Below are 12,430 nucleotides of genomic sequence, written 5' to 3'. Positions count from 1 at the left end.
GTCTTTTTCTTTTCTTTCTTTCTTTTTTTTTTTTTTGAGATAGAGTCTCACTTTGTCACCCTTGGTAGAGGGCTGTGGCGTCATATATCACAGCAACCTCCAACTCATGGGCTTAAGCGATTCTCTTGCCTCAGCCTCCCGAGTAGCTGGGACTACAGGCACCTGCCACAACATCTGGCTATTTTTAGAGACAGGATCTCTTGCTTAAACTGGTCTTGAACCTGTGAGCTCAGGGCAATCCACCCACCTCAGCCTTCCAGAGTGTTAGGATTATAGGCATGGGGCACTGTGCCTGACCTTAAATTAGGAAGTCTTTTTTCTTTTCTTTTCTTTTCTTTTATTAAATCATTACTTTGTACATTTATGCATTTATGGGGTTCAGGGTACTGCTTTGATATACAATGTGAAATGCTTACATTGAACTAAGTAACACATCTATCACAATTATACTCATTTCTTAATAGTTTCTAAATGTACCATTGCATCATGCACATTAGGTGAGGTTCCCCCAAATGCCCTCCCCCCTGCCCTCCCCCTCTCTCCTCTTCCCTTCTACTTTCTGGACTATAGTTATGTTTTGCCATTCATATGGGTGTATAGGTGATTATATATTGATTTCATAGTAGTATTGAGTACATTGGATACTTTTTTTTTCATTCTTGAGATACTTTACTAAGAAGAATATGTTCCAGCTCCACCCAGATAAACAGAAAAGATGTGAAGTCTCCATCTTTTTTATGGCTGTATAGTATTCCACAGTGTATATATACCACAGTTTGTTAATCCCACAGTTTGGATTGGGTTGATGGGCACTTGGGCTGTTTCCATGTCTTGGCTATTATGAATTGGGCTGCAGTAAACATTCTGGTGCAAATGTCTGTTGTAAAATGATTTTTGATCATCTGGGTATACACCTAGCAGAGGAATTGCAGGATCGAACAGTAGGTCTACTCTTAGTTCCTTGAGTGTTCTCCAAACTTCTTTCCAAAAAGGTCATATTAGCTTGCATTCCCACCAGCAGTGTAGAAGCGTTCCCTTCTCTCCGCATCCACGCCAAGATCTGTAGTTTTGGGATTTTGTAATGTGGGCTAATCTTACTGGAGTTAGATGATATCTCACAGTGGTTTTGATTTGCATTTCTCTGATGATTAAGGATGATGAGCATTTTTTCATTAAATTATGAATTCTTTTTTTTTTTTTTTGGCAATTTTTGGCCGAGGCTGGCTTTGAACCCGCCACATCCAGCATATGGGGCCGGCGCCCTACTCCTTTGAGCCACAGGCGCCACCCAAATTAGGAAGTCTTAACTCAGAATTATAGTTCTTGACAGTGGTAGCAAAGTGACTGGGATATTTAGATTGAATACAGATTCAGAAATTCTGGAGAAGCTGGGTGTGGTGGCATGCACCTGTAGTCCCAGGTGGGAAGATCATTTGAGCTCAGGAGTTTGGAGGTGCAGTTTGTAATAACTGTACCTGTAATAGTCACTGCACTCTAGCTTGGCCAATATGAAAAGACCTTGGCTCTCAAAAAAAAAAAAGAAATGATGGAGAAATTTTTCACTAAAGAGTATCTTCAGCTTTCTATCACCTACTCTATTGATGCATATTTCATTAGATAGATACATTTTATCTGTTGTAAGAAGCTAGAAGACTGAATATTTTAAATTTATAGGATGGTGCCAAATGCATTATTTATTTGTATTTGGCTCAGAAAGTATTTCTTCATGTTCAATTTTAACATTTTTCAATGTGTTTTTAAATATGTCTAACAATGAATGTGCCATTAATTTCTTTTTTGAGATACTGAAGAGAATAATTATGGGTTGGAAAGGAATAAAAAAATATAACACAGGCGGTGCCTGTGGCTCAAAGGAGTAGGGTACCAGCCCCATATGCCGCAGGTGGTGGGTTCAAACCCAGCCCTGGCCAAAAACTGTATGTATATATGTATGTATGTATGTATATATATAAAACATACTGTACCACATCTTATTAAAAAACTATAAAGATTATCTTCACCTATAAAGATAAGTTGTGTCCTAAAGTGAGGAATTTAGGCCTTTAAATACTGAATATATTACTTAGATAATGCCTTTTGATCTAGCTGAGTATTCAGTGCCATAAAGCAATAGTGTAATCTTATCTGTCATTTTAAAAGCTTGAGTAAATACTTTTGACTCTTAACAGCCAGCTTTGAAAGTTGCATATTTGTTCCTTATTTTTCCTGTAACATGCTGAAAAGATGCATGTTAAATTGATTATGATAAGCTTATTTAAAAATTTTTCTCTATTGGCTTTACTGAACCAACATCAGAAAACACTTTGCTTATTTTGCCTTTTTTCCCCTGTAAATAAAACAGTGTATGTATAACTCTTTTCCCCAGTTTTGAAGATGAAAACATAGAGGATAATATATTAAATGCTTCTGTGCCTGTTATCTGGAACAGATAAAGTTTAATATTTTGTTGTATTTTCCTGCTTTTATATTATAAAAGAAATAAAACATTATTACTTAAGTTGAAGCTCCTTTAATGCCCCTTCTCAATTTCATTCTCTTCTCTCCCATCATCCCCAGAGGAAACCACAATTATGAATCTTAAAATTTGTATAAATGGCATCGTGCTAGATACACCTTCCCACATCTTCTCCCCCTGTTTATCATTGTGATTTTGAATAATAAATGTAGAGGTAGTTCATTCATTTGAAGTACTGGATGGAATAACATTTAGGTTGTTTTCAATTTTGTATAAAGGTTTAAGACAATTATATACTGGGTAGAATGGCTGGTAAATATCTGGGTTTAAATTTTGCTAGAATTACAAAATTGCTTTCCAAAGAGGCTTTACTAATTTATGTTTATAGTAGCAATGGACAAGAGAGTTTTTCCATACCTTTCACCAACCTTTGATATTGTCAGACATTTTAATCTTCATGAAATGTCATCTTGTTTAATATTTCTTTTTTTTTATTGTTAAATCATAGCTGTGTACGTTTGTGCAATCGTGGGGTACAATGTGCTGGTTTCACATACAATCTGAAATATTCTCATCAAACTGTTCAACGTAGCCTTCATGGCTAAAACTTCCATTACAATGTTAAAGAGCCATGGAGACAAAGGGCAACCTTGCCTGGTTCCTGATCTAAGTGGAAATGATTTCAATTTAACTCCATTCAATATGATATTGGCTGTGGGTTTGCTATAGATGGCCTCTATTACTTTAAGAAATGTCCCTTCTATACCAATTTTCTTAAGTGTTCTGATCATGAAGGGATGCTGGATATTGTCAAAAGCTTTTTCTGCATCAATTGAGAGAATCATATGGTCTTTATTTTATTTTAGTTTGTTTATGTGCTGAATTACATTTATAGGTTTACATGCATTGAACCAGCCTTGAGACCCTGGGATAAATCCCACTTGGTTGTGGTGTATACTTTTTTTGATGTGTTGTTGGATTCTGTTTGTTAGGATCTTATTGAGTAATTTTGCATCAATATTCATTAGTGATATTAGTGATATTGGTCTATAATTTTCTTTTCTTGTTGGGTCTTTACCTGGTTTAGGGATAAAGGTGATGTTTGCTTCATAGAATGTGTTGGGTATTATTCCTTCTTTTTCTGTATTTTGGAAGAGGTTTAGTAATATAGATACTAATTCTTCTTTAAAGGTTTGGTAGAATTCTGGCATAAAGCCATCTGGTCCTGGGCTTTTCTTTTTAGGGAGATTTTGTATAGTTGATGCTATTTCAGAACTTGATATAGGCCTGTTCAACATTTCGCCTTCATTCTGCCTAAGTCTTGGTGGATGGCGTACTTCCAGGTATTGGTCAATCTCTTTCAAATTTTCATATTTCAGATTTTCATATTTCAGAGAGTAAAGTTTCTTGTAATATTCATTAAGGATTTTTTGAATTTATGAGGGGTCTGTTGTTATTTCATCTTTACCATTTCTGATTGATGAAATTAGAGATTTTACTCTTTTTTTCCTGGTTAGGTTGGCCAAAGGTTTATCTATTTTATTGACCTTTTCAAAAAGCCAACTTTTGGATTTATTGATCAGTTGTATAATTCTTTTGTTTTCAATTTTATTTAATTCTGCTCTGATTTTGGTTATTTCTTTTCTTCTGCTGGGTTTGGGGTTGGAATATTCTTCCTTCTCCAGTTGCTTAGATGTCCCATTAAGTTATTAACTTCCTCTCTTTCCGTTTTCTTGAGGAAGGCTTGCAGTGCTATAAATTTCCCTTTTAGGACTGCCTTTGCAGTATCCCAGAGGTTCTGATAATTCGTGTCTTCATTGTTGTTTTGTTACAAAAATTTGGTGATTTCCTTCTTAATCTCGTCTATAACCCATCTATCCTTCACCATAAGGTTATTTAGCTTCCATGTTTTTGTATGGGTATGCAGATTCCTGTTGTTATTGAGTTCAACTTTTATTCCATGATGGTCTGAGAAGATGCAAGGAATAATTTCTATTTTTTAAAATTCGCTGAGGTTACATTTGTGGCCTAGGATGTGGTCGATTTTGGAGTATGTTCTGTGGGCTGATGAGAAGAATGTGTATTCAGTTTTGTTGGGATGAAATGTTCTGTCGATGTCTGTTAAGTCCAGATGTTGAGTGGTTAAGTTTAAATCTAAAATTTCTTTGCTTAGCTTCTTTTTGGAGGATCTATTCAGCACTGCTTAAGGGGTGTTAAGATCTCCGACTACTATGGAACTGGAGGAAATCAATTTGCTCATGTCTGTTAGTTTCTCTTATGAATTGAGGTGAGTTCTGGTTGGGTGCATAGATATTAATAATTGAAATCTCATCATATTGAGTATTGCCTTTAACAAATATGAAGTGTCCATCCTCATCCTTCCTTATTTTGGTTGGTTTAAAGCCTATTGCATCTGTGATTAGGATTGCAACGCCTGCTTTTTTCTGCTTTCCATTTGCCTGGAGTATACATGACCATCCCTTCACCTTGAGTCTATATTTGTCTTTTTTTTTTTTTTTTTGTAGAGACAGAGTTTCACTATACTGCCCTCGGGTAGAATGCCGTGGCGTCACACGTCTCACAGCAACCTCTAACTCTTGGGCTTACACGATTCTCTTGCCTCAGCCTCCCAAGCAGCTGGGACCACAGGCGCCCGCCGCAATGCCCAGCTATTTTTTGTTGCAGTTTGGCCGGGGCTGGGTTTGAACCCGCCACCCTCGGCATATGGGGCCGGCGCCCTACTCACTGAGCCACAGGCGCCGCCCTATATTTGTCTTTTAATGTAAGGTGAGATTCTTGTATGCAGCAGATATCTGGCTTGAGTTTTTGTATCCAGTCAGCCAACGTGTGCCTCTTTAGAGGACAATTTAAACCATTCACATTAATTGAGAATATTGATAAGCCTTTCGAGAGTCCAGTAGACATTGTTAATCATTTTGCGACTGTGCAAGTTGGAATTTGATCAAAATTTTCTGGGTGGGTTTACTTTTGTGGTGGAGGATTATGCTGGTCTTTATGGAGGATAGGTCTGAGAATATCCTGAAGAGCTGGTTAGTTATGGCAAATTTCTTCAACATGTGAATGTCATTGAAGTATTTAATTTCTCCATCATAAATGAAACTCAGTTTAGCTGGGTACAGGATCCTGGGTTGAAAGTTATTTTGTTTTAGGAGATTAAAAGTCGATGACCATCCTCTTCTAGCTTGAAAGGTTTCAGCATAGAGATCTGCAGTTATTCTAATACTCTTCCCCTTGTAGGTAATGGTTTTCTTTCATCTGTCTGGCTGCTTTCAGAATTTTCTCCTTCATATTAACTTTAGTGAAGTTGATTATGATGTGTCTGGAGGATGTCTTATTGGGGTTAAGTTGTGCTGGAGTTCTGAAACTGTCTGCTAAATGAATTTCAGAATCTCTTGGCATGTCTGGAAAGTTCTTCTTCATAATCTCATGGAGAAGAGACTCGGTGCCTTGTGAAGCCACTTTGTTGCTTTTGGGGATCCTTATAAGACGAATATTGGTTTTCTTAGAATTATCCCAGAGCTCTCTGAGAGAGTGATCTGTTTTTGCCCTCTATTTATCTTCCTCTTTGAGAGTTTGGGAGCGTTCGAAAGCTTTGTCTTCAGTGTCAGAAATCCTTTCTTCTGTTTGCTCCATTCTGTTACTGAGGGATTCTGTTGTGTTTCTCAGATCTTTGAGGGCTGCAACTTCTTGTCTCAATGTGTCAAAATCTTTGGTCATTTGGTCTTTGAATTCGATGAATTCTTGAGACATATTTTGGGTTACTGCTTGGAATTCTAATTCCATCTTATTTGCTATCCAGATTCTGAATTCGATTTCTGTCATCTCAGCTATTTGTTTGTGCATGGGGTCTTGTGCTGTGTCTGCCCCATTGTTTCTTGGGGGAGTTGATCTACTCTGATTATTCAGACTGCCAAAGTTTTTCTGTTGATTTTGTCTCACGATTGTTTTCACCTCTGCCTCTGGCCGTCCTCAGAGTTGGGGTAGTGTCTCTCCCAGATTAGACCCCGGGGGGATCACTCTATTGTTGCTGGATCTTTGTAGGGAGTGACCCTGTGTAGCTCTTCTGGGGCTGCCCAGCCAGGGAGTTCTGGTTGTGGGAGCAGCTCCAGAGTGTGACACCCCCAGATCCAGGGACAGGGTGGGGGGGTGGTGCACATGGTTCTGGGAGTGCCTGGTACCCATGGACTTTGGCACAAAGGGCCCAAGGTTCCAGCAGTCTCTGGCCAGAAGGGCTCTGCACAGAGGCAGGAAGGGCTCTGGTGGGCACACGGCTTCCAGAGTCACTGGCCAGAGGAGTGGGCTGGTGTGGAGGCAGGGAGGGTACAGGAGGAAGGACGCGGGGTTGTGCGGTTCCGGGAGTTTCTGGTCAGGGCGTGGGGAAGCCCGGAGGGCGGGGTACCGGGTCCTGGTGCAGCTCTTTGGAGGTCCGGGAGGGTGCCTGTCGCAGGTCGCGGTGCAGCTCTTCTAGAAGTCCGGGAAGGTGGGGATCGTGGGTCGCAGGGCTGCTCTTGTTTAGTATTTCTAATGGAGCTACTAAACTTGAGCTTTGTCTTCACCCTTTCTTCCTGTGTACTGATTCCAGAATACCTTGTCAAGCAGTTATAATCATAATAAATAACCATTAATATGCATGAAAAACGTCTTTTTCCTAACATACCCTTTCGGTTGTAAACATAAATATTCTCATATGTACTGCACATAAATCCAGGGTATATTTTTTAAATATATACCCTAATGATATATTATGTTTGTTTTAAATATCTGTGGCTTTATCATAATTGAAAACAGTATCCTTTGGTCTTAAAATGTTAAGACGCTGCTTTAGGGCTCCCTTCTGTTCCTTTGCTCTCTTTCATCTGTACTCCTTCATCTAGTTGATCTCATCTAACTCTGTGCCTTTAAATGCTATTGATTTTCAAATTTTTATCTTCAAGCCTGACTTTATATCTCTGAGTGGGTTGTCGGCATCTCCACTTAGATGTCTTATCTCAAAATTAATACACTCATATAAAACAATCTTGATTTCTTTTCCCCTACTACTTGCTCATCTTCCAATCTTTTTCATGTCTTCATTGGAACCACCATCTGTCCAGTTTTCTCAAGCCAAAAACCTAGGATTCATTCTTAATATCTTTCCTTTCCTTCATAGTCCTATAACACTGCCGCTATAGTAGAGCTTTATATTTTTCTACTTATGTAAATAGTGACGTCCTATGTCAAGCTAGTATCAGGTCTTGCCTGGATTAGAATAGCCTCTTAAAAGTCGTCTTGCTTGTATACTCACTCAACTATAATTCATATGTTACACAGAATTCAAATTATCTTCACAAAATGAATATGTGATCATGGTATTCTATTTTTAAAACACTGATTTCTCAGTGCATTTAAATTAAAACCCGGGTTCTTACCCGTAGTCCCCACTACTTGGGAGGCTGAGGCAAGAGAAGCGCTTAAGCCCAAGAGTTTGAGGTTACTATGAGCTGTGACACCAGGACACTCTACCCAGGGCGACATAGTGAGACCATGTCTCAAACAAACAAACAAATGAAAAGAAAACCCCGGTTCTTAGTTTGATCTATAAGACCTTGGGTGTCTGTCAGTTTCTCTGACCTCATCTCCTGCTTTTCACTTTTCTACTTTCTGTCCAGTCATACTGACTTTTCTATTCCTTGAACTAGCTGAGCTTATTTCTGTCATAGAACCTTCCCACTTGATTTTTTTCTCTGCTAGGCACATTCTTCCCCACGTCTTTAAATGGATCACTCCTTCTTGTCATTCAAGCATTGAAGTCATGGTTCAGATTCAGGTGTTGGGTGAAGCCTTTCTTAAGGTCTGCCTCCCTCCCCCACCATTATTTTATTACTATCACAACATTACCTTTAATTTCCTTATAGCCTTTATAAGTATCTGAAATTAACTTGTTCATTTATTTTGAGCTTGTAAATTGAATGTCTCCTTGCAGAGATCTAAACCAGAGACCTTATCTAGTCTACTGATATATCTCTACTAATATATCTCCAGCTACCAAAACAGTGTCTGGCTCAGTTAATGTTTGTGAAGAGAATAAATCTGGTAGCATCTTCAAATGATGGTATTGTTCTTTCCTAATATATACCCTTGATATTATTAAATGAGTAGCAGAATGATTTAACAAAAGAAGTTTGTCATTGGCTTATTTCACATTTTCTCAATGTATTTTTTTTGTGAGCTTTTAAGCTGGTTTTACAGATTTCTTTGCAATAGTGTGAGTTGTTTGAGTGTTTACTGTGGAAAGTGCAGTCTAGAATAATACCTTTGTAATTTTGCTCTTTTCTTCACTTGAAGTGTCAAAACTAAATTGCAGTAGGTTCATATAGGAATTCGTCAATTCTGCATGTATTCTTTCTAGAACAGTGATTTTCAAGGTCTCGTCTCCATGACTCAGGAGAGTTCCAGAGCTCTTTCAGGAGGATCTATAAGGTCAAAACTAAGTTTGCAACAATAAATTTGTAAACTTGCCACCATGTGCTTATGTTGGCAACACTATACAAATAACTTGATAAGGGTTTATAACCTTGGTATATCAGTGTTTCACAGCTGTGTTTGTTCGTGTCCAGGTATGGCAATGTCTTGCTGAATGGTGTTCATTATTGTATGTTTTTGTATGCCATTCAAGAATGTCAGAGCTTGAATTCAAACAATGAACAAATGTTTGTAAATTTCTTGCTAAACTTAGCAAGAGTGGAAGTAAAATTAGGGACTTGTTACTCTAAGTTTATGGGGATAATGCCAAGAAGAAAATGGGGGCCCAAGGGTTAACATGACTGTGTCTTCACAGCACCATAGGATGGTCTGGGAGATACGGAGCAAGGATGAGGGATGGCTTGAGAAGATGAGCAGGGAGGTGAAGAAGATAATTCATATAGCCATTAGGAAAGCAAGGTTTTGAAAGAAAAGATCCAAGTGTGATGTGCTGTAGCACTGGTGCAGATGAAATGCAGTGGGAGTTCAGAGGAAAACTATTTTGGGGAGAATTAGGGAGGCATCTGAGTACAAAGGGATTAGATGCACAAAGGCATGGTGAAATGTTTCAGGCTGTGTTCAGGAAACAGTTTGACAGGAGAGACCGAAAGGGAGCAGTGAGAGGGGAAGCTGGAAGAGTAAGTTGGAGTCAGAATTCTGAGAGTTAGCCTGAGGAAATTTTTTTAAAGAGACAAAGTCTGGTCCAGACCAAAGTGCTGGTATTACAGGTGGTCAGCCACTACACTTGGCCGAGGCCAAGGAATTTTATTTCATTTCATAGGCACGTGGTAAGCACATTGCAGGGAGGGACAATGCAATAAGATTGGAGGCAGGGGGACCTGAGAAGTAATGCATGGGATAGGGTGACTGAAAAAATTGGTCTAGTGGGTACAGAGTGAAAGAGAGGATGCTATGAACTACTCTGGATGCAGAGTGAATAGGACTTGGTGAAGGTATAAACAAACCTGAGATGCTCTGAGCCCTTGAATCTGAAAAAATAACAGGGCCATTAAAAGACACTGGAAGCCTAGGGAACATAGTGAGACCCCTGTCTCTATTAAAAAAAAGAAAAATTAGCCAGACGTGGCGGGACTTGCCTGTAATCCAGCTGCTAGGAGGCTGGGACTGGAGAATTGAGCCCAGGAGTTCAAGGTTGCAGTGAGTGTCACTGAGCTTCACTCTGGGTGACAAAGTGAGACCCTCGTTTCAAAAAAAAAAAAAAAAAAAGACACTGGAAACACAGGAGGAGGAACAGGTCTAAGAGGGAAAGGAGATTCCCCTTGGAGCTGACCGGACTAGCTCCATGAGATTAATGGCTGTTTGGTTTACCTTGCTTCCTCAGCACCTAAGCATAATGCTGGCTGGAGGGACCCTGGAGAGTATTGTTGAGAGGGTTTATAGTAGAGTGTTGCATGTTAGGAGATTAAGTATAGTAGAGAAGATAACAGGAGAGAACTTGGGACAGAGTAGAAAGGAATGGAAAAGGAGGAAACTAGAAATAGTTTTCCAGAGTAACCAGAGTTCCTGAGAAGTCTTTGTCTGTCTTACCATGACCCCCATCCCACCCCTAGTCTATTACTACTTTGAAAAGCTACACTTTGACAAAGTCATTCCTTTTACTTGAGATGTTCCCCTATTAAAATGCAGATGCCCTAGGAGGGATAATCTGTTAAGCTTTGTCAGCTATTAATACATTGTCATGATTACATGCTTTGTAAGTGACAGCTTTCTGACAGCAGCTCCTTGCAGAATGAGACAGATGATGAATATGTTTTGATTGGGGGAGAGGGTTAAAAGAGAGGTTCAAAGGTGGGACAGGAAATAGAATTACCATATAATCCAGCAATTCTATTTCTGCGTATATACCCCAAAAATTTGGAAAGCAAGGACTCAAGCAGGTATTTGCATGCCTATGTTCATAGTAGCAGCACTGATAATAGCCAAAAGATGGAAGGTGTCTATCAGCAGATGAATGGGTAAACAGAATGTGTTATGTCCATACAGTAGAATATCATTTGGCCTTAAAAAGGAAGGTAATTACAGTACATGCTACAATGTAGATGAACCTTGGAGATGTTATGCTGAGTGAAATAAACATCTAAAAGGACAAATACTGTGTGATTCTACTCACATGAGGTACCTAGAGTAGACAAATTTAGAGACAGAGTACAATGGTGGTTGCCAAGGATAAGGAGGATAAGTAAGTGGGGATTTATTATTTATTTATTTTTGAGACAGAGCCTCAAGCTATTGCCCTGGGTAGAGTGCCATGGCATCACAGCTCATAGCAACCTTCAACTCCTGGGCTTCAGCGATTCTCTTGTCTCAGCCTCCCAAGTAGCTGGGACTACAGGCACCCACCACAACACCCAGCTATTTTTTGGTTGTAGTTGTCATTGTTGTTTGGCAGGTGCAGGCTGGATTTGAACCCACGAGCTCTGGTGTTTGTGGCTGGCACCTCAGCTGCTTGAGCTACAGGCACTGAGCCAGTAAGTGGGGATTTAGTGTTTGATGGGTACAGTTTCAGTTTGGGAAAATGAGAAAATTTCTGGAGATTAGATGGTGATGGTTGCACAAACTGAGGCCACTTAACTATACATTTAAAAATGGTTATAAATAATAATTTTATGTTATAGATATATTTTGTTAAAATACATATATCTAAGCTCATAGATGGTAGGGACAGCATGATGATGTCAGACAAAGGATGCCTAGCTACATTCGCCTTTTTTCTTTGTTTTGTTTCTGTGCTTTAATTGGAGTACTAGAAAGTGAGTCTGCAAGGTATGAATCTTTGGTCAGACATAACATTTGTGAAATTTAAACTGATTTGTTGAATCAAAACACATTTTAAAATACTTTTTTAGTATCTTTAATTTAGAAGTGATACAGACATACTACTTTAAAAGTGGTACAGAAATACATAAAACGAAAGTTAATCTTCACCAATTCCTTGTTTTGGCTTCAGGCACCTTATCTTTCAGGACTACTAGACTATCATAGGTAAGAAAGAACTTTATTTGGCATTTAATGTTTAACTGTGATTCAGTATATACAAGATTAAAATTCAGTTTTTTTAAGGCTTGCTGAACAGTAAGTAGTTTTCTAAAATAAGTATGTATTTGTTACGTATTATCTGTCCATGGTGCTGTTTACACAGTGGTTTTAAGTTTTCTCCTTCAAAACTTATATAAATTCAAATTCTACAGTGTGCAATTTCTTTTCAAATGAAATATTATTTTCCCCTATACAAACATAACATGAAATGAAATTTTTTAAACAACTATGGAATATATAGAGTATTGAAAAAAGAAAAATTTTTAAAGGGAGGAAAAACATCATCTACCTCCCTAACAAATGATGATGGTTTTGTATTTAATTTAATTGTAATTCATACAAATGTTTATTTTATACTCTGTAAATATAGTGTAA

The 12,430-nt window shown here is 38.5% G+C and overlaps 1 protein-coding gene across 1 annotated transcript in view; it reads left to right on the top strand.

Annotated features, from left to right (window-relative positions):
* CHMP3 (charged multivesicular body protein 3) overlaps positions 1-12,430 on the top strand; it is a 46,507-nt gene that overhangs the window by 18,226 nt on the left and 15,851 nt on the right. The gene's annotated exons all lie outside the window — the stretch shown is intronic.

Source organism: Nycticebus coucang, chromosome 4 (genome assembly GCF_027406575.1).
Source record: "Nycticebus coucang isolate mNycCou1 chromosome 4, mNycCou1.pri, whole genome shotgun sequence".
Classification (NCBI taxonomy): Eukaryota; Metazoa; Chordata; class Mammalia; order Primates; family Lorisidae; genus Nycticebus; species Nycticebus coucang.
This window is presented reverse-complemented; position numbering and strand designations above follow the sequence as displayed.